This window comes from Prosopis cineraria, unplaced genomic scaffold (assembly GCF_029017545.1).
Source record: "Prosopis cineraria cultivar Desert tree isolate PC_DT_omini unplaced genomic scaffold, ASM2901754v1 PC3, whole genome shotgun sequence".
NCBI classification, from domain to species: domain Eukaryota; kingdom Viridiplantae; phylum Streptophyta; class Magnoliopsida; order Fabales; family Fabaceae; genus Prosopis; species Prosopis cineraria.
Window position 1 is genome coordinate 22,468 of NW_026555334.1, and position 19,425 is coordinate 41,892.

Sequence of the window (19,425 nt, forward strand, 5' to 3'; positions counted from 1 at the left end):
ATTGAAGTTTTATTTTTTTTATCATATGCTATATGAACTGTTTGTATGTGGTTGGTATTCAATATAGCATCATATGGTAAAGAGTTATTTTATTCTAAAGATATTGTTTAGTGAATCACTCCCTCTACCCTTGAAAATATAGGAAGTTTTACCAGTTAGTGTTGGTCTAAAATAAAGAACAGTTGCATAAAATCAATAGCATTAAATCTTTCATTTACACAAAATATTTTAATTATTTGTATGGAGAGATTATATAAAAAATAAATTAAATATAATTAAGATAAAAGGTAGTCTTAATGTAGTAATATTTTTTTTTTGTTACCGTTTTAATGATAGAAATCACTTTTAACTATTTTCTATAATTCGTGTGAAGTAAATAAAAATGTCCTTTATAAATTTTAGAGGGAGAGAATACTGAATATTTTATTGAAGCAATATGATGCTTGGTCAGTAGGAATTTGATATAATTTCTTATTATATTTCACGAGATTTAATACCTAAAGTAGTTGTTTAATAAAATGATATTATATCCTGGACCTAGAACATTACCGGTATAATAAAATTCTAATTTCAATAGGAAATTGCATTTTTCCGGCTTCCTTAATTTGTCTTTTATGTCTGTTTATATATATATATATATATATATTATTTCTTTGGATTGAGGACAACATCATGTGAGGAAGGAAATTAAGAAATATGAGATCAAACCATGCACATTTTTGGGTAAATTATATCTAGGACGTAAAGCAACAAATTTTTTTTAAATAACCTTAAAAACTAATGATATTATTCTAGAATCAAAATTTTTATGAAGTTAATAACATTTATTACCATGTTTCAAAACTATCACCAGCTACAACACATTTTGAGAAATCAGGTTCTCATTTAAAATATTACTAATAATTTTTCTAAAATTTAATATCAAGTCTCATAATTAATAATTTTAATTCTAGATAATAATTACATTTTTTATTCTTTTTAGCGTACGTTTTTTAGATTTAAGTAATGAACTATACTTTCTCGTTGTCCACCTTTTCTTTTATTCTTGATTTTTGTGCATAATTATCTGATATCCTAAAGTCATATTTTAGCATTATACATTGAGCTCAATTAAGATAACTCTTTTAGTATAATTATTTTGTATTTAAAAAAAATGAATTCATCAACATGACGTTACTCAGAGATAGCAAATCCTTTCCACTCTATCAAAACACAAAATCTCTCTCTCTCTCTCCATTGTTTTTTGTTATTCTCCATTTTTATGAATTATAACAAGCAGTGGTCCCCTTGAGATTAAATTATTACAAGTTCAACAATGTAAAACCTACAGAGTGATGGGGGGAGAGAGCGGGGAAGGAGTCAGTGTCAAAATAGCTGTAAGGGAAGAAAGGGAAGGACCAAACCCACCATTAAATACCAACTCTCTCTCTCTCTCTCTCTCTCTCTCTCTCTCTATGGCACAGTGTCACAGAATAAAAAGCCTTCTTAGGGATCCATCATCGTCGCCCTGAGAAGAGAAGAGATCAGAGAATCACGAGACGGCTTTATCTCTCTTTTCTCAATTTCTATGTTTCTTATCCCCTTCTCTCTGTTTTCCATTGATCTGATTTCCTCAAACGCCACCAAATATAGGATTCCTTCCTTCGTCCTCGCTGGTGATATTCTTCACTCAATTCACAACTTGTTGGTCTGAGAGCTTGAAGCTGCCAGCATGATCTGGTAATTAACCTGCCTGCCGCACTACTGCTTAATATCTATCTAAATCTATATAGTTAGTGGGAGAAAATTCTATATTCAATATTCGTTCCGACGGTGGATTTTAGAGTTTGTGTTCAAGAGGTACGTATATTTAGTTTCAATTCCTTCTAGAGATGAGTTAAGCCACATGGATTTCTGAAAATAAATGAGTTATTTTTTGTAAATCGAAAAGATTAATCAGTCAGCGAGAAGCTACACACCTATATATATACAGATCTCGTTAATGTCCTAGATTTGGTTCTTTCTGCTGGGGCATTCTGATTAACTGGGAAAGGATATAGCAAGCTTGAGCAAATGAGGATGTGATAATTCAAAATATTTAGAAGGATTTTAATAATTAAGTCGTATTGTTATCCACAATTACTGGGTATGAAAAAGAAAAGATAATTAAAGAAAATTAACGAGATAAATTAAAAATGATTCCAATGATATCTTTAATTTAAATAATCAAGGCTGTTAAATAATGATAATAAGAGTATACGGTAAATTACATCCACACCTTTAATTTCTCAATCCACAAACCAAATGATTTTTCCTTTGAAGTGGATTTTATAATTGATAGGCAAGCTAATTTCCTAGAATTAGATAAAGTTAAATCCTAATACGACTACTAATTGAAGAGAAAACTTGGTCATTATAAGAGATGAGGTTCCATCATCAGGTCATCTTGCAGCTTCAATCACTCAAATACCAACAGATCCGTTTCTCAACTTCTGAGTTCATTCTCTGGGATTATTGCTCTCATGCCCCCAATTCATCAATTATCTGATAAGGTATACATTATCTTTCACATTTTCATGTTTTATTCTCTCCTTCTTAAATATTTCGGTATTAAGCTAGATGACAATGTTATTATATATTAGATATCCATTTTGGAAATATAATTATATAGAAATGGAGGATGAAACTAGACACATATGGGTAGACACCAGACAGATACTGACATTAATGATGGAAATTTGAAAATATATATGTAAGACAAAGTTAAAGGGTAGTTGCCATATTGAAGATTCCATGACTGCAAACGGATTTGTCTGTACATGCATGTGTGGTTAGGTGAATTTGAAAGTGTTCTGTCCTGAAGAAATAATATAGTAATTTCTTATTTATTACTATTATTTAATGTTTTTAAGCGCAATAAATACTCTCGCTTGTGTCCGTTTCATCCACCTTTATTTTGCTTCTTTGGGAACATTTATTGTGAGTCACATGATGATGAATCTGAAACATAAATAAGCAACGTTTATAGTAGGCACATGTTGATGTGGTCCAATTCGACATACTCAGCCTCCACACAACACACACACACACACACACACACACACACACACACAAAAGTACATACTCTCACACACTGTTGAATTTACCATTCAGTACTGCTAAATTCATTTTATTCATTCAGCATTTAACCAACTAGAGTTTCAAACTCACTCACATAAATAGCCTAATTAAATCAGATCCAATTCTTTCTTCTTTCCTTTCTTCCTTTCGGCCTTAATTTTGGGTTAGGCCAGCTCGCACGCAAGTTTTGACGTTGCCATGCTTGTGCTGCATTTTGGTTAGACAAACTTTATTTTAATCCCTACTGCGATATGTGTTGTGTTGTGCGCGCGTGTATGTATTTTACTTTCCATACATTAATTTATTTTACTTCAATCTCTCTTTTAATTTGTTGTTTCAACGTATTTATTAAAAATTAATGCTATAAATATATGTTGATCTATCTAGCAATATATATATATATATATATATATTAGGGTTAGTATTATTTTTTGGAGAAAAATAGAGATTATAACAGTTAAAAACACTTTATGACCGAAAAAAAAAACTGTAAGACACCTTTAAAATTGAGTAGCCAGTAAATTTAAAGAAAATTCTACGCAGAACAAAGTTAGGGGTGCAAGTATCTGTCATAGACAACATAATAATAATAATAATAATAATAATAATAATAATAATAATGACAATGATAATAATAATAATAATAAAATGAAGTTTCTCACTTCAATATATATAGGTTTCATGTTGTGTAGGCACAGATGCATGACTAAACCTTTATACTACGCTTATCTTTCTCTCCTTTCCAGATAGATAATTACTTACATTTTTTAGAGTTTGTTTTTTCGACCAAACTCAACGTTAGATTTAATATTTTAAAGTGATGTGTCCATGCATAAGCAGGAGACGTACAGCTTCAAAAAATTTGCTTCAGACGCTTCTTCTTCTTCTTCTTCTTCTTCTTCTTCTTCTTCTTCTTCTTCTTCTTCTTCTTCTTCTTCTTCTTCTTCTTCTTCTTCTTCTTTTCTCCCCTTCCAGCAACCATATAACTTGGGCTTGATTTTGAGAGATTTCAAAAAAGTAAAAGTACATTGGCTTGTCATTATGAAAGGAAGGTCAACAATGGATACTTAGAGCACATTGTTTCCACTACTGATCTTCCATTAATTAAGAAGGAACATATATGGTTAGGATTCAAGTTAACCTGCATGTTTCTCATTATTACATGGAGTTTAAGAAATGAAATGCATTCTTCAGAGTTTAAAAATATATAGCGCGATTTCTTTTTTAGATTTTTTTAAATATTGTATTTGACCCCATTCTTCAAGAGAAGTATCTTTGCACTATCTTCTTTTCTCTTGTATCCAGTACAATTGTTCTGAAACAAACTAACAGAAAGAGGTTTGTCACTTACGTACCACCCTTGCCTCTTTGGTATCGTACTGCCTCAAGGCAGCAAGGTGTCACCTGCAAGATTGAAGAGACAGCGATGAGCAAGACAAGAAATGCAAAGATATAAAAGGTACTGTGTAAAAAGTAGAAACTAATGTGGCATAGTCGTTGGTTAGTAAAAAAAAAGTTGAAAATAAAGTCATGCAAAATATTAATTAAGGCTTCATATATACGTTGTATGAGTATTATATATACGTTGATTTTCTTAACAGTTTTTTTTTTCTAGATTTGCTGTGACGTGTATTTTTTTGGGATAAAACACAAATATGTATATATGTTACTCTGTGAGATATATAGTTGGTTCATAGCATAATTTTGTATTTTTTATCTCCTATTTCTTAGCTCTTAGCATTTATTTGATATTTAGTTAGGATCAATTGTAAACTATTTGATTTCATGGGCTTAATTGGAATTTACGTGACTTTTGGGTTTTATCTGAATTAATTATCCTATTCTTAAATATTATAAATGTCTCATCATTGATTTTATTTTAATATTTGGTGTAGAAAGTAATAACTTCTAACGGGTTAAGAGGCCAAGGGGGTAAGGCATTAAATGGAAGGTCAAGATCGATTAAAAGGTGCATGAGTGAATGATCTAATGGTGGAGTTTACCAGTTTGAAAAATTGATGATTCCAAAGTGAGAGCTAAAGTATCTAAGGGCCAAGAAATTGTCCTGCAAATTCAAGTTGATCCAAGGGTGTAAATTAAACATGGCTTTGGGTTTAGGTGATAATTCATATATTTAATTGAAGATCATTTCAAGGATTCAAACAGAGCTAAGTTCTTGAGATTAGTTCTTCTCTTTTGTCCTTTTTCTTAAGCATAATTCTCATTCTATTTGTGTATAATTGTGCCTAAGTGTAATTTTTCCATATATATGTTAGGGATATCTAATATGTGTGATTGAATGGAATTAACTCTTCAATTGATCAATTGTATATTCAATTTCATGTAATTTTTGGACTCTAGATTGAGTTGTGTGTTGATAATTTCTTAGACTTAAGTAACTTTCAATGGATGCAATTATATTTGTTGGAATGATTTTCTTATACAAATTCTTAAATTGCTGGAAAATGCATGAGATTGAACAATGTTGAGTTTCATTATGTGTTTGGAGTGCTAAATGGAAAATTTGGGTGGATTAGGATAGCTACACCATCAAGTGTTGATTGTTTCTTGAGAAGTTCTTATTTTCTTGACTAATTTTGAATTCTCCATATATTAAACCAAAATTTAAAGTAGTGCATTTTAGGTAGCTGCTGAATTGTTTCTTCATAAATCATCAACCAGTAGTGTAGGTTTAGGTCCTTAGTGAATTCTAGCCTGCATGTTGCATCTTTTTAAATTGGTTCGTTAATTACCAAGTTGGCTCTTTGGAGATTCAACTTAACTTGCCACTCGCCATATAGTCGCTGTGATATAGAATTAATTTTGGTTCGAAGCTTAGGACACCGAATAATATATATTTTACAGTTCTATCTTTTTTTTTTTTGGGTCTTTTGGTCGTTAAGGTACATTTTACGCAATTAGTTGGAAGATTCTCAATTTTTTAGTATCTCTCACTTGGACATATGACTTTTTCATCACTTGTAGATGTGGCTTTATCTACATTAATATTGGGAGGAACTCAGTTTTAGATGTAATAAAAAGTTGGCTAATCTATGTTGTTCTTAAAAGAAACATAGATAATAGTATCTACGTCACTTTTCGACATAAAGTGACATAGGAAGCCAATGATAAAGTGATGTAGAGATACTATTATTTGTAAAAGTGACATAGGAAATTTTTCTATCTCTATATATAATATTATATATATATATGTATGTATGTATGTGAGTGTGTGTATATATATATGTTATGCATATATGATGTATTGATATATTCTTCTTTACACTCATAAATTGAACCTACAAGAAATCAATATCATAGCTAAAAAAGGCTATATAGCTAATATATAAATGTTTTTAACTACTATATATTTTAGAAGCAAACATACACTACCACAAAAATGATCTTATTTGACACTTAAACTTGATGGTTAGATTAAAAAAAATGCCATATAAGTTAAAGCGGAGGTGGGAGAAGAAATTATTTAACAATTATATGTAACATCCCGATTTAAATTTAGAAAGTTAATTAGAGTTAATATAAATTAGGAAGAACATGTGAAGATAATTAAATTAATTAGGAGATGTTTATTGAGCTTAACTCTTGATATAATTTCAAGTTAATATTTTGAAAAAATATAAATAAAATAAAATGAATAAATAAACATGGAAATGAAACATAAAAAAAACAAAGAAGGGAGGATAAAACAAAAAAATAGGAAGAGGATTGGCTTAATTAAAGTGCAAGTGTTTGGCTTAGAGTACAAGGTGTAAGAGGATTGGCTTCAGGTACAAGTATTTTGGCTTAGAGTGCAAGGTGCAAGGAGATTGGCTTGAGGTGCAAGGAAATTGGCCTAGGGTGCAAGGTGCAAGGGAATTGGCTTGGGGCTGTAAGGATTTTATCTTGGGGTGTAAGGATTTTGACTTTAGGTGTAAGGTGCAATGGTATGTTTTGACTTAGAGCATAAGGGTTCTAACTTAAGGTGGCATGTTCTCTATATGTTTTTCTTTTAACATGGAATCAGTTTTACCTTACATGTAATTTTTGCTTAGGCATGTTCACAAATCTCTTTATAAATTTGTTTTACATGGAATTAGTAGTCGTTTCCATGGAATTTAGGGGCATTAACAGTGGCATGCTTTTTGTGTATTTGTTTTACATGGAATCCATTACATTTTACTTGTAATTTTTGCTCAAGCATGATCATGAATCTCTTTATAGATTGTTTTACATGAAATTAGGGGTCGTTTTCATGGAATTTAGGGACACTAACAGTGGCATGATCTTGTGTGTTTGTTTGACATGAAATCTATTAGATCTTATGTGTAATTTTTGCTTAGGCATGTTCACGATGCTCTTCATAGATTGTCTTACATTAAATCAGCCGCCATTTAGATGGAATTTAGGGATACTAACAATAGCATGGTCTCTCTATGTGTGTTTTACATGGATTCTATTAGATCTTACATGTAATTTTGCACATTAATTTATGCGCTCTCTGTATGTTAAAATTACATGTAATTATTTATAATTATCATGAAATATAGAGTTACTGTCATGAGCTTGCACTATGTTTGTTAAAATTACATGTAATTATTTGTAATTGTTTATAGTTATATGTAATTATTGTCAGTTATCATGAAAGATTGGGAACACTCACAATAAGTTTCCTCTTGTTAAGTATATGCTAGCCTATAAATGATGCAAATTCAACAATATAACGTGGAGGATAGTTGAATTGTCCTTGAAAAATAAGTAAATGTGAAGAGGGAGAATAAACAAGAATAATTTTAATGAAGAAATATTCATTCCTATAGCTTTGGTCTATCTTCTTGCCAAGTACAAACAAAACTATAACCAAAGAACATAGGGCACCCTATATTAAAAAAATATACCATAGGGGTAAGAACAGTATCATTCTCATGTTAAATTATATCCTACCCTATATAAAAAAACAAATGAGGGAGATGGCTATAAGTACAATGTGTCCGACATGACTTGTTCATTGAATGGTGTTGAGTAGAAATTCCCAACAATCATATATTATACACTTCTATAGCCTATAACAACAGGAAACAAATAAGTTAATCGAACGAAGTGTTTAGCACATAATCTTTGCATAGATTGGAAAATGAGGAGGTGAATATATCAACCATTTCAACCAACATTATACAAGGATGGAATTAGCTTAGGTACAAAATTCCATTAGTCCGAAAACACAAACTATAATAACACACAACTAACCTAAGACAACATTCTAGTAACAAATTAGAGAAACAATTGAGTTCAAGATCATTCCTTCTTGTTTGAAACTGTAGATAACGTGAAATGAAAATTATAGTTCATGTGAAAGTTGCCTATTCAACCTGTGTTAATTGTCAAAAATGGCTTCACTATCAATTCTTATAATTTAGTAAACCTTACATCTATATATTGAAAACCAAATCATAAAATGCTTTTGTCAAAGATATAAATTTAGGACTTCATTATGGTAATATGAAACTAAAATTTTGATGTACCTTTAACTGTATCTAAATCTCACTCTGAATAAATTTTGTAGCCTTTTCCTCTAAAGACAAATTGGATGTAGAGTTGATGTTTACACAACAATTATTAGCAGAATGAGTTAAAGAATCAATTTCTATTCCTTTAGATATATATTCACTTTCGGGTATAAAAATCAAGATCAAATAATTGTTCTAATAGCAAACTTTCAGTCAACAAAAATATTTCACTTTGCAAGCTTGTTTGTTCTAATTCTTATTACTCTATTTGCAATCTCACAGATAAAAATATGATTTATTTCTTGTAGTTTCAAAGATATTCTTATAAGCATGTATGCTTGTCACTAAATCATTCATACATATCATGTTTGCACTAATTTGTAATACTCTCTTCAACAATCTCACTAGAGTTATATTTATAAGTAGTGAAGCATGTTTTCTTAGTGCAGTTGTGACCAAAAGCATAAAATTAAGAAAACCAGTTGTAGGAACAAAAGGGTCAATCTCAATAGTTTTTATTTACATTATATTCTTTGACTTTAGAATCATTTATGCAACCGACCCAATTAAAATTCAACTATCCCAAACTCGCTAACATATAAAAGTTTAAACTCTTATCAACCTTGAATTATTTTCCATTGTTCCAAAGAAAGAAAACCTTAAGGATGGAATTGAAGAAGAAAACTGAGAACTGAAACTAGAGTGAGATGTACCTTAGAGTGAAGCAGTGGACATTTTAGTGAATGTTTTTGCAATTATGGGCTGCGATTAGTAGTAAGGAAGTAAAAAAGCTGAGAGATCATTGCAACCATCGTGATATCATCAGAATTCAAGATCAACCTTGTTGGTCTTAGCAGTAATGATGACAAATAGGGCAAGTATTCTTTTATTTAGCTAATCATGAAGATTTAGAATGGGATTTGAGGTAATGGATGAGGAGGTAGTGGAGGGAGGAGTTGGCAAAACATATTCTTTACACATGTCTTCCCTTTTTCCTATTTAGCAATAGTATTCTTAAATCTAACATTTTGGTGATAACTTTCATCCTTATGGAGAGTGATTGGGGAAAAACAAGAGGTTCCAAACCATCGATTTACCATCGTCATCCTAAAGGGACTACATTTCCTAAAGCGATTAAGGTATGAGATAATGGACCTCCAAGGAAAAGTTTGCAAACATGAAAAAGAGACTACAAGGTTTAAGTGTTTGAGGGAAAGCAATGGTGATGACTCTGAAGCTATTGACAAGATGAAATAGAACCATGCTAATTATTGGGTGTAAAAGTAGTGAAAGTCAAATGAAATTCACAATAAGCTTTGATAGAAGTATACTTATAGATCTTGTTGATGACAATGGAGTAGAATAGCTAATTAAGTACAACAAAGAATATGGACATGTATATATGGTGGAAAATGGAAATAACATTGCAGAAGCATCAATAAATGACCTAATTGACAACTAACATGTGTGAGTTGTGTTAATTATTTTTATTAGTGTAGATAATGTTAAAATGTTGTACTATTAATGTGTTGTGATTGATATTTTCTATAGGATAGATAATTTATTAGGAGGTTAGAATGGAGGCTCTTTGTCTCTACATAGTTTGTATGTTAAGATTGAAGACTCACCATTAGCGTGTGCTATATAAGTAGTGCCTACGCCAATACTTGAAATGAATTCAATGAAATGGAAGGATTTGTTTGTATGTAAAGGCCAAATTTATTCCAATATGGCAGCCTTTAGACAATTTTATACAAGAATAGTATTTGCACAAGTTTTCATACAAGTTTTTGAAGAATATTATGAAAAAAATTTATTGTGAAGTGCAAGGTTGAGGGCCATCCATGGAATATTACAACATATTCAATTGGAGAACATCATGAGTTTTTAAAGGCAAAAAATTTCAACAATGACCATTTCCACAATGCATAGAACAACCTTATTGTTTTGCACCCATTAAGGTTAGATTTAACATCATTGATCATTATTTGTGCTTTAAGGTATATTATAGACAAAAGTACTAATGAAATTAGAAGAAACTTATATAGAGAATATGGTATGTGGTTGACCCATAGTCAAGCATATAAGGGAAGAGAAAAAGCCTTGTAGGATATACATGGTCTTTTACAAGATTCTTATATAATAATCACTTAGATTTATGATAGATTAAGAAAAATTGATCAAACTATAATTTCAAAATGGAATGCCTCAGAGAGTAATAGATTTTAAAATATAAATAATATCTTTAATATTTGTGCACAAATGTTATTTAATTTTATTTTATTTGTGTAGATTTTTTAGATTCAATTTAGAAGATATCGATAGAGAATATTTTGGATAAGAAGAATTTAGGCATGCTTGGAGATCAAATCAATAATTAAATCTTTAAAATTGTGTTTAAATTTATTTTGAGTATTTTAGTGTAGTTTTTAATTAGGGTTATTCAGGATAATTTTATCATTTTAGTAAATTATTAGACTTTATTTTATTTTGGAAGAGACGCAGCACAAAAGGTGCATGGCCTTATATATATTATATATATAAATGAAAGAGACGACTTGGATGATTTTTGGACGAAGGCATCATGAGGAAAAAAAATAGCGTAACAGTGACTGTGGCTCACTTTTTTCTTCAATTTTTTCAGTGATGGCTAATCAATTTCTCATCTCATGTTTCTTGATTTTTAGTTCTATAAATAACTAATTTTTTAATGTGATCAATCACAAATTATAATCCTAAATTTTAATTAGAGTCTTTGATATTCAAAGAAAATTTATTTTAGCTTTATTTCAATTTGCTCTTCTTCTCACTACCTCTGAATTTCATGCTTTAATTGTTATTACTGATGAAAGTAGCTTTATTGCATAATTTTTGGATTATAAATTTTATCTTAGGTTTTGCTTGTTATAGTTGATTGATATAGTAACAAAAGAGTAATTTGGCTAACTTGGGTGATTATCCATGCTTTGTTTTTGGTGTGGCTAATATGGAACAGTTGTTAGGTTGTGAGTTAAAGGAGATCTCAATTAATCTATAACTTAATTTCTTGTTTAATTCTTGAATGATAATTTGAGAAATATATAATAAAACTAGAATAATAAGGTTAAATAAAATTAATTTAATTTGTGAACGAGGAAGATTAAATTTAGGTAACTGAGTTAGATTGCGCTACTTGTGCTTGATAATTTTCTTAGTTGAATTTCCTCTATTTATTTAATTTTAATTTAGTTTTAATTTCATCATAAAAAACCCCCATTATTTACCTTTTTATAATCATAATTCAAATAGTTACTCTATTGACTCTTAAGGAGATGACCTAGGTTACGCTTTATTGCAAAATCTAGTTTTATTAATTTTGATGCTATTCGACAGTAGTGTCATATAGTGGAGATACATTGTAAGATTAGTTGAATAAGTATCGACGAAAAATTCATCTTAACAAGGACTGCCTCAATGAAAGACCAAGAGATTCTATCAAAAGCCTTTGAGAAGTTAATCTTCTAAGAAGCTACTTTCTTCCTTTTACCATTTGCTTAATAGACTTGATACCTTAGATCTGCATCTATAAGGATATTATCAATGATTCCTTTCACACATGTAGTTTGAAATGGAGAGAATAGCTTAGACATTATTGGTTTAAGTCTATTGTTGATGATCTTAGAGAAAACTTTATAGGTGACATTATAGAGACTGATTGATCTAAGATCATGTAAGATAATAACAAGGTTATTATGTTTAGGAATTAAGATGATGAAGGTTTTATCCAACATAGTAAGGCTATGCCTATAACTCTAAAAGGAGGATATCATTTGAAAAATGTCATGTCTAATTAGATTCTAATTTTTTTTGAAAGCAAGAGGCATGAAAACTATTAGGACCTAGAGAGTTGTCTTTAAGAAATTGAAAAACATCTTCTTTAATTTCTTGTTAAGAGACCTAAGTATCAAGTAGCCTAGAATCATTTTCCAAAATTTGTGGAAAAGAGGTCATGATATGCAAATTCCTGAAGCAGAAGAGATATATTCAAAGAAGAGGATGATGAGTAAACAAAATTGAAATAAGATCAAGTCATATTGAGAAGCTCCTCTTAGTTCTCTGACTATGTGTTATCAACTCTTTTTAGCCTCTGATTATGATTTTTGGTCTTCCTTTTATTGATCATGGCATGAAAGAACTTGGTATTTCTTTTTCCCTCTATCTTCCATTTAACTTTAGCTCTTCACTCCTAATAGTAGAAACTAATAAGAAGGAGTTAATGACTCTAGGTCTAGTTAACTTAAATCACTAATTGAAAACTGAGAAGATCACTAATTGGCAAGTGAGAAGCATTCATCAAGCGACTTCAAAATTGGGATGAGGATTCTTTCACCATGTAATTTGTATATAGGAACCACATTTATCCATAACATGAGATGACCCTTAGTTAGCAAATATATTGAAATTACACAAAATATAAAGCTAGAGACATTACAAATAGGTTACTAGTCTTTAGCCTTAAAGCCTTCCCCTTTGTCCTTAGCTTAATCCTTTCTTGTGATATGTTAAACTATGGGGGTGAGATAGACATATAACCGAGCCAATATGTGAGCTTGCAAAGTTGACATATTTTAAATCAAGATTATCCAAGTCCTCAAGGATGCAATTAAGATAGATATGACATGTATGATCAATACACCACCTTATTACTCTCCTTATTTCTTTTGAGTGAATCCATGGAATGTTATTATGAATAGGATTAATCCATTTAGTTAAACTAGCTTAAGCTCTATAGTTGTGAGGCATCATCTGGCCAAAAGAGCCTACACTTACTCTCAAATTATGGAAGCCCCCTTTCTCAAATATCAAGGGTGTCACAACACTCAATCTACATTGTTCCCATAGGAACCAGTGACACCAGGCAATACCTAACCCATGCCATTTTTTGAAGGATAATGAATGTACTAAGTAATTTAAGTATAATTACACCAACCATGTGGGTTGGCCATGGTGGAGGCTTATCATGTGAATTTAAAGTCTTTATTCTCTCTAAGGTGATCTCCCACCCAAACATGATCATGCAAAAGATACAATTTATGCTCTTTATGCACAATTTCATAAACTCATGCTTAACTATAGCAACAATCATCAACATGCTTAAGCTTCATGTTAATTCACACACAAACCATCTCCCTAGTATCATAAAGCATATTCACCCTCTTTATATTATTTTCTAAAACTTAACATATAAAATTTTCATATTAAAATACATTGTAAACATTTCACAAAAACTCATAATCACAAATAACAAGCAAATACAAGAATTTAGGTTCTCGATTACTTCGACTCTTGGTTTTACTAAACCAAGACTACCTGCATCAATCAAATTGAGCATCTAATAAGCCCAAGTATACTAATATAAGTTTAATCTACATTCAAAACAATTTAATCATCATCAAATGACCAATCATTATTAATTTCTCCTAATTAATGTCTTAACCTAAAATTCACATTATGGTCATTAACCAAACCTAAGCTCATTTCCACCTTCTACTAATTAGCTTATTTAACCTCTCATTAGTCTAAACAACATCATTAGACAACCATATTATAATTAACTCACTTACATTGTTCTAGGATTTACTCCAAACCTAACTTTAAAACCTAAGTCACCACACTCTTATCAACGCATGGTCTAGTAATGCAAAACAACATCTAACAACCTCATTAAAATCAAATTGATGAGTGAAAATAAACCCTAGCTTCATATCACAACCCCAACAATTTAAAAATGCTAGAAAATGCATATAAAATATAGATAAGGGAGTTTTGGAGCTTACTATTGTTCTCTAGCTCCAACTAGACTCTAAAGGTTGAAATCCCTAAGCCTTGCGTAACCAAATTGCCACTCTCACACTTACCCTTTATCTTTTCTATTTCTACTGGTTGTTTATAAATTTAGTATTTTAATTTATAACACATATGTCACGACGCATTGTGTATTCGCAGCAGCTAATGACATAGACATGCGAGGCCCAATTTTGGTCCATTAATCTAGGCATAATGTAGCCTAATACTACTTAAGGTTCAATAAACCTAACGATTATCTGTCAATCATAATCTACCTGAGTGAATCTCTAATTAATAATTTTTCTTAATTAGCCTTATAAACATTATTAAATTTCTAGGATGTTACACATAATCAATATAACTCTACCTTTTTTTATAGCTGATCCCAAGCTTAGGTAAAGGAGGAGAGTTGTGTTAGGCCATCAACAGTTAATGTAAAACTTTGTTGAATCTATCATGAATATGAATAATAGACGTTATAATGCTAATGCTAGGTCGTTACTCATAAGTAACGCGCTACATAGCTCAACTATAGTGATAAGTGAGTTGGAGCTGCTGTATCGGTGTCAGATGTAGTGTTAAATGAGCAAGGGCTACCACTTCATTTTGGATGTACGCGTCTAAAGAAGTTAGTCCATGAGAATAAGATTAGATTTGGTACTTGGAATGTTGAGATATTAAATTGTAAATCTATAGAGGTTATAAGGGTTATGATTCAAAGGAAAATTAGTATCATATGCTTGCAAGAAACAAAATGGCGTGGAGAAGATGCTAAAGATATTCAAGGTTTCAAACTTTAGTATACAAGAAAAGTAAGCACACGTAATAGAGCAGGCATCATTATTGATAAGGAGTGAAAGAAGAATATTATAGAAGTTAACAGAATTGGAAACAGAATTATTTCCTTAAAAATAATAGTTAGACATGAGACTGTTAATATTGTTAGCACTTATGCGCCTCAAGTCGGGACAGAAACCAGTCTTAAGGAATTATTTTGGGAGGACTTGGAAGGGTTGATTCAACACATACCATAGAGCAAAGAGATTTTTTTAGAAGAGACTTTAATGAGCATGTCGAGAAGGAGGCTGGTCAGTATGCGAGGGTACATGGTGGTTTTGGTTTTGAAGAGTTAACCAGTAAAGGACAAACTCTTCTTGATTTCTCGTTAGTGTATGATTTTAAAATTGCCAATACTTTTTCAAAGAGAGATAAGCATCTCATCACTTACAAAAGTGGAGCCTTAAGGTCACAGATTGATTTTTTTTTGTTAGGAACACGGATAAAAGACTTTATAAAAATTACAAGGTGATTCTTAGGGATGATGTAATGACACAACATAGGGTCTTTATCCTTGATGTGTGTATTATGAGTAAAACTCAAAAACATCGACAAGTAGTAACACTAAGAATTAGTAAAAGATGAAAAACAAGATATTTTTAAGTGGAATCTTTTGGACAAAGAAATTTGGGAATCTCAGGAAAGTGCTAACATCTTCTAAGAGTATATGGCTAAAAAGATAAAGGAAGTTGCAAAAGTAGTTTTAGGAGAATTAAAAAGTTTTGGTCCAAGAGATAAGGAGTCTTGATATTGGAATAACAGTGTGCAAGACAAAATCAAACATAAGAAGAACTGTTTTAAGGCCATACATTTGTGTAACAATGAGAAAAATTAGGAAAGGTACCATATGGCTAAGAAGGAAACTAAGAGAGTATGAGTAAATCTCGTTCTAAAGCTTTTGAAGAATTTATAAGAGCCTTGAGACAAAGGAAGGAGAATGAAACATTTATAAGATTGATAAGAGTAGGGAAAGAAAATCAAGAGATCTAGAATAGGTAAGGTGTATAAAGGATGAAGAGGGAAGAATTTTAGTAACAGATGATGAAATTAAAAATAGATGAGAGACTTATTTTTTCAAACTTTTCAATGATAGAGAGGGTGTGTCTAGTAACTTGGAGGATTTAGTAACTCGTGAAGGAGAATAAAATTTGTCATTCTATCAAATAATACGTGATAAGGAGGTAAAGGAAGCTCTTAAGAAAATGGTAAATGGTAGAGCCAACGAACCTGATTATATATCTATTGAAGTGAGAAAATGTTTAGGTAAAGAAGGAGTGAGATGGTTAACAAAGTTATTTAATATTATTTTACAGTCCAAGAAAATACCTAAAGACCAGAGAAGAAGTACATTAATTCTTATTTATAAAAATAAAAGGGATATTCAGAATGGTACTAACTATAGAGGGATTAAACTCATGAGCCATGCAATAAAATTGTGGGAGAAAGTAATTGAGCATAGGTTAATATTAGAGACAAGTATTTCTAAAAATCAGTTAGGCTTTATGCCAGGAAGATCGACTATAGAGGCAGTTTATCTACTAAGAGGATTAATAGAAAAGTATCATTATAAAGATAAAGATTTACACATGGTTTTTATTGATTTGGAAAAAGCTTATGATTGTATACCAAGAGAAATGCTTTGGAAAGCTTGGGGAAAGAAGGGAGTATAGATTGCTTATATTAAAGTTACACAAGATATGCATGAGGGGGTAAAAACTAGTATAAGAACATCTAGTTGTCAAACAAAGGACTTTCCTATAAAAGATTGGACTACATCAGGGGTCATCTTTGAGTCCTTATTTATTTAATTTAATCATAAATGTTTTGACAAATATATTCAAGGGGAAATTCTTAAATGTATGCTCTTCGCGGATGATATAATTCTTATAGCAGAGACAAAAGAAGAGATTAATTATAAACTTAAGTTATGGAAGAGGATGTAACATCCCAAGTTTTCTCATTAGTAATTATCAGTATTTTCAAGGGTAATTTAATCAATTTAAATAAATTGTTATTTAGTGAGGTTTATGAAAACTAATATGGTTTTTGGATCCTTGGACAGCCTTAGAAGAGGGCTAGGTCGAGGTTCAAGCGGGTCATAGCACGAAAGAGAGTTTAAAATAATGTGAGACTTTCTGTGCCATGCGCCACAATGGGCATGTCAACGCGCCACGGTGCACGTGCAAAATTTACACTTATCAGATCACGAAAACAGACTGAAAACATAAGAGAGAAGAAGGAAAAATGAGAAAGCAATGAAGGAAAGCTTATGGTCTACTAAGACATGATCCCTGGGCTACTTTGAGGGCATTTGGAGCTTAAATCACCATTGGGTAAGTTGTACACTCCCTCTTCTCCTTCTTTTATGTTGGAGTAATGGGGGATTGATTTCGATTTGCTTGGGTTTAAACCGAACCCATTAGTTTATTTAAGATATTGGGGAGTTAAATTAAGCTTCTAACTTTAAGTTTATAAGTTTTATGGTGATTGAGAATTTTGGTAAGGGATTAGACAAACCCTAAGTGTAATTTGAGAATTTTGAGACAATGTGGAGCATTGATTAGTGAATTTGATGTGTTAGAATGTTTAATAGGATGGTTAGAGTATGTAGGAATGGTTGATGTTGTTAGAAAAGGAATTTGAGTATTATAAGCACTTAGAACCTAGAGAATTTGGAGTTATTCGAAGTGATAATTGACAATTGTCACTTATTGGTGTAGATTGAGAATTGCTTGAGCTATTTTGTGTGTATAGAATGTGTGGAGCTAACATTGAGCCACGGTAACCCTTTTTATGTGACAAAGGGTTGAGGTAGCCATATAGTTTATTGTAGTTATTAACTATTATAACTATGTAGAAGTAATTGTAAATGACAAGGTTGTGGTTTTGAAGAGTTTTACGCATAATTTGACATCGTAAATAATTTCTAGCATGAAAAAGTGTTTTGTAAGTGGTTATTATTTCTAATTGAAATGTATATATTATGTATATAAGTTTGTGATGTGAAAATGTGATGTAAAATAATGAAAATTCTGAAAGAGTATGATCATAAGGGATGGGAGTTCATCCGAGATATGTGGAGATATGTGTGTGTGGAGATGTGTGAGTGAAAAATTCATATGGTCAGGCTGACACATAAGTCATCCAGTGCAACAATGTATAGGACTGTTACCATAAGTCATCCGGACAGTTTGGCAACTCCCTAGTACTCGTTAGGGTGTAATTAGGAATCAACAACACCTCTATCACAAGTGTGTGAAGAAGGAAAAACTATAGTCTGTAGGTAGGTTAGATTACCTTTGGCTAAGTATTTCTACTATTGAAAGTGTGCTTGGGTTAACAAGTGGTTGATCCAGGAGAGCCTATGGTTTCATGTCTAGAAGCAATGAAGGTTCGGTAGTTAGATGATCATACTAGTGTGAAACTATGTGTTTTGTTATGAAAAGATACACTTATCTCATAATTATGGTATACTTGCTATTACTATAGTTTTGATACTTTTTCATAGTTATTTATGGTAATAAACATTCGATGAGCTATATTAGTTACTGAGATGTTCATCTCATCCTGTGATTATATTTTACAGGTGAGGGCTCCGGTAGAGGCAAGGGGAAGGAAGGAATGTCTGAAAAGTAAAGAGCATTGTAGTATAGCTCTTCCCTTTCTCCTTTTTAGTTTTGTAATGAATATTGTCACTAAATATAGCCAACTTAGGAACATGACATTATTTGGATATCACTTGCATGAATTTGTAATAAGTGTGTGTATCTTGGTTTAAGATTAATGTTGTGGATTAAGTGTGTGCTTGGCCAAGTTATATTTACAATATATATATATATATATATATTTCAAGTGTTTGGTGTCAAAATAACAAATTGATTTGTATGTTGAATTTTATCTGCCCTATTGTTTTCTTGTCATTTGGGAGTTTGGTAGTTATTTTGAGCATGATTACTCATTTGTGTGTTATGATTGAATTATTATATGGTGTGTGGTCTATTTAAGGTGGTCAAGTTGTCTCCGGAACTAATGGCATTGTGTATGGTGAGTTAGACACCATAGTATATGTTTTATTATGAAACAAACCATTTTGGGTTCAAGTGTCCATCTTTTAAATGGATGGTTGTTTGAGTATGAGACCAATGCTATTAGTTAGAGG

The 19,425-nt window shown here is 31.1% G+C and overlaps 1 long non-coding RNA gene across 3 annotated transcripts; it reads left to right on the forward strand.

Moving 5' to 3' along the window:
• The first annotated feature begins 1,354 nt into the window (after nt 1-1,354).
• On the forward strand, nt 1,355-19,050 carry LOC129306584 (uncharacterized). Of its 3 annotated transcripts, XR_008592232.1 has the most exons (4): nt 1,355-1,719; nt 2,420-2,531; nt 4,405-4,558; nt 4,995-5,424. It is a non-coding gene; the product is annotated as an uncharacterized LOC129306584 (long non-coding RNA). The 3 variants fall into 3 exon arrangements; XR_008592233.1 differs by lacking the exon at nt 4,995-5,424 and adding an exon at nt 18,853-19,050 and having other exon boundaries at nt 1,355-2,531; XR_008592231.1 differs by having other exon boundaries at nt 1,355-2,531.
• Nucleotides 19,051-19,425: the final 375 nt, after the last annotated feature.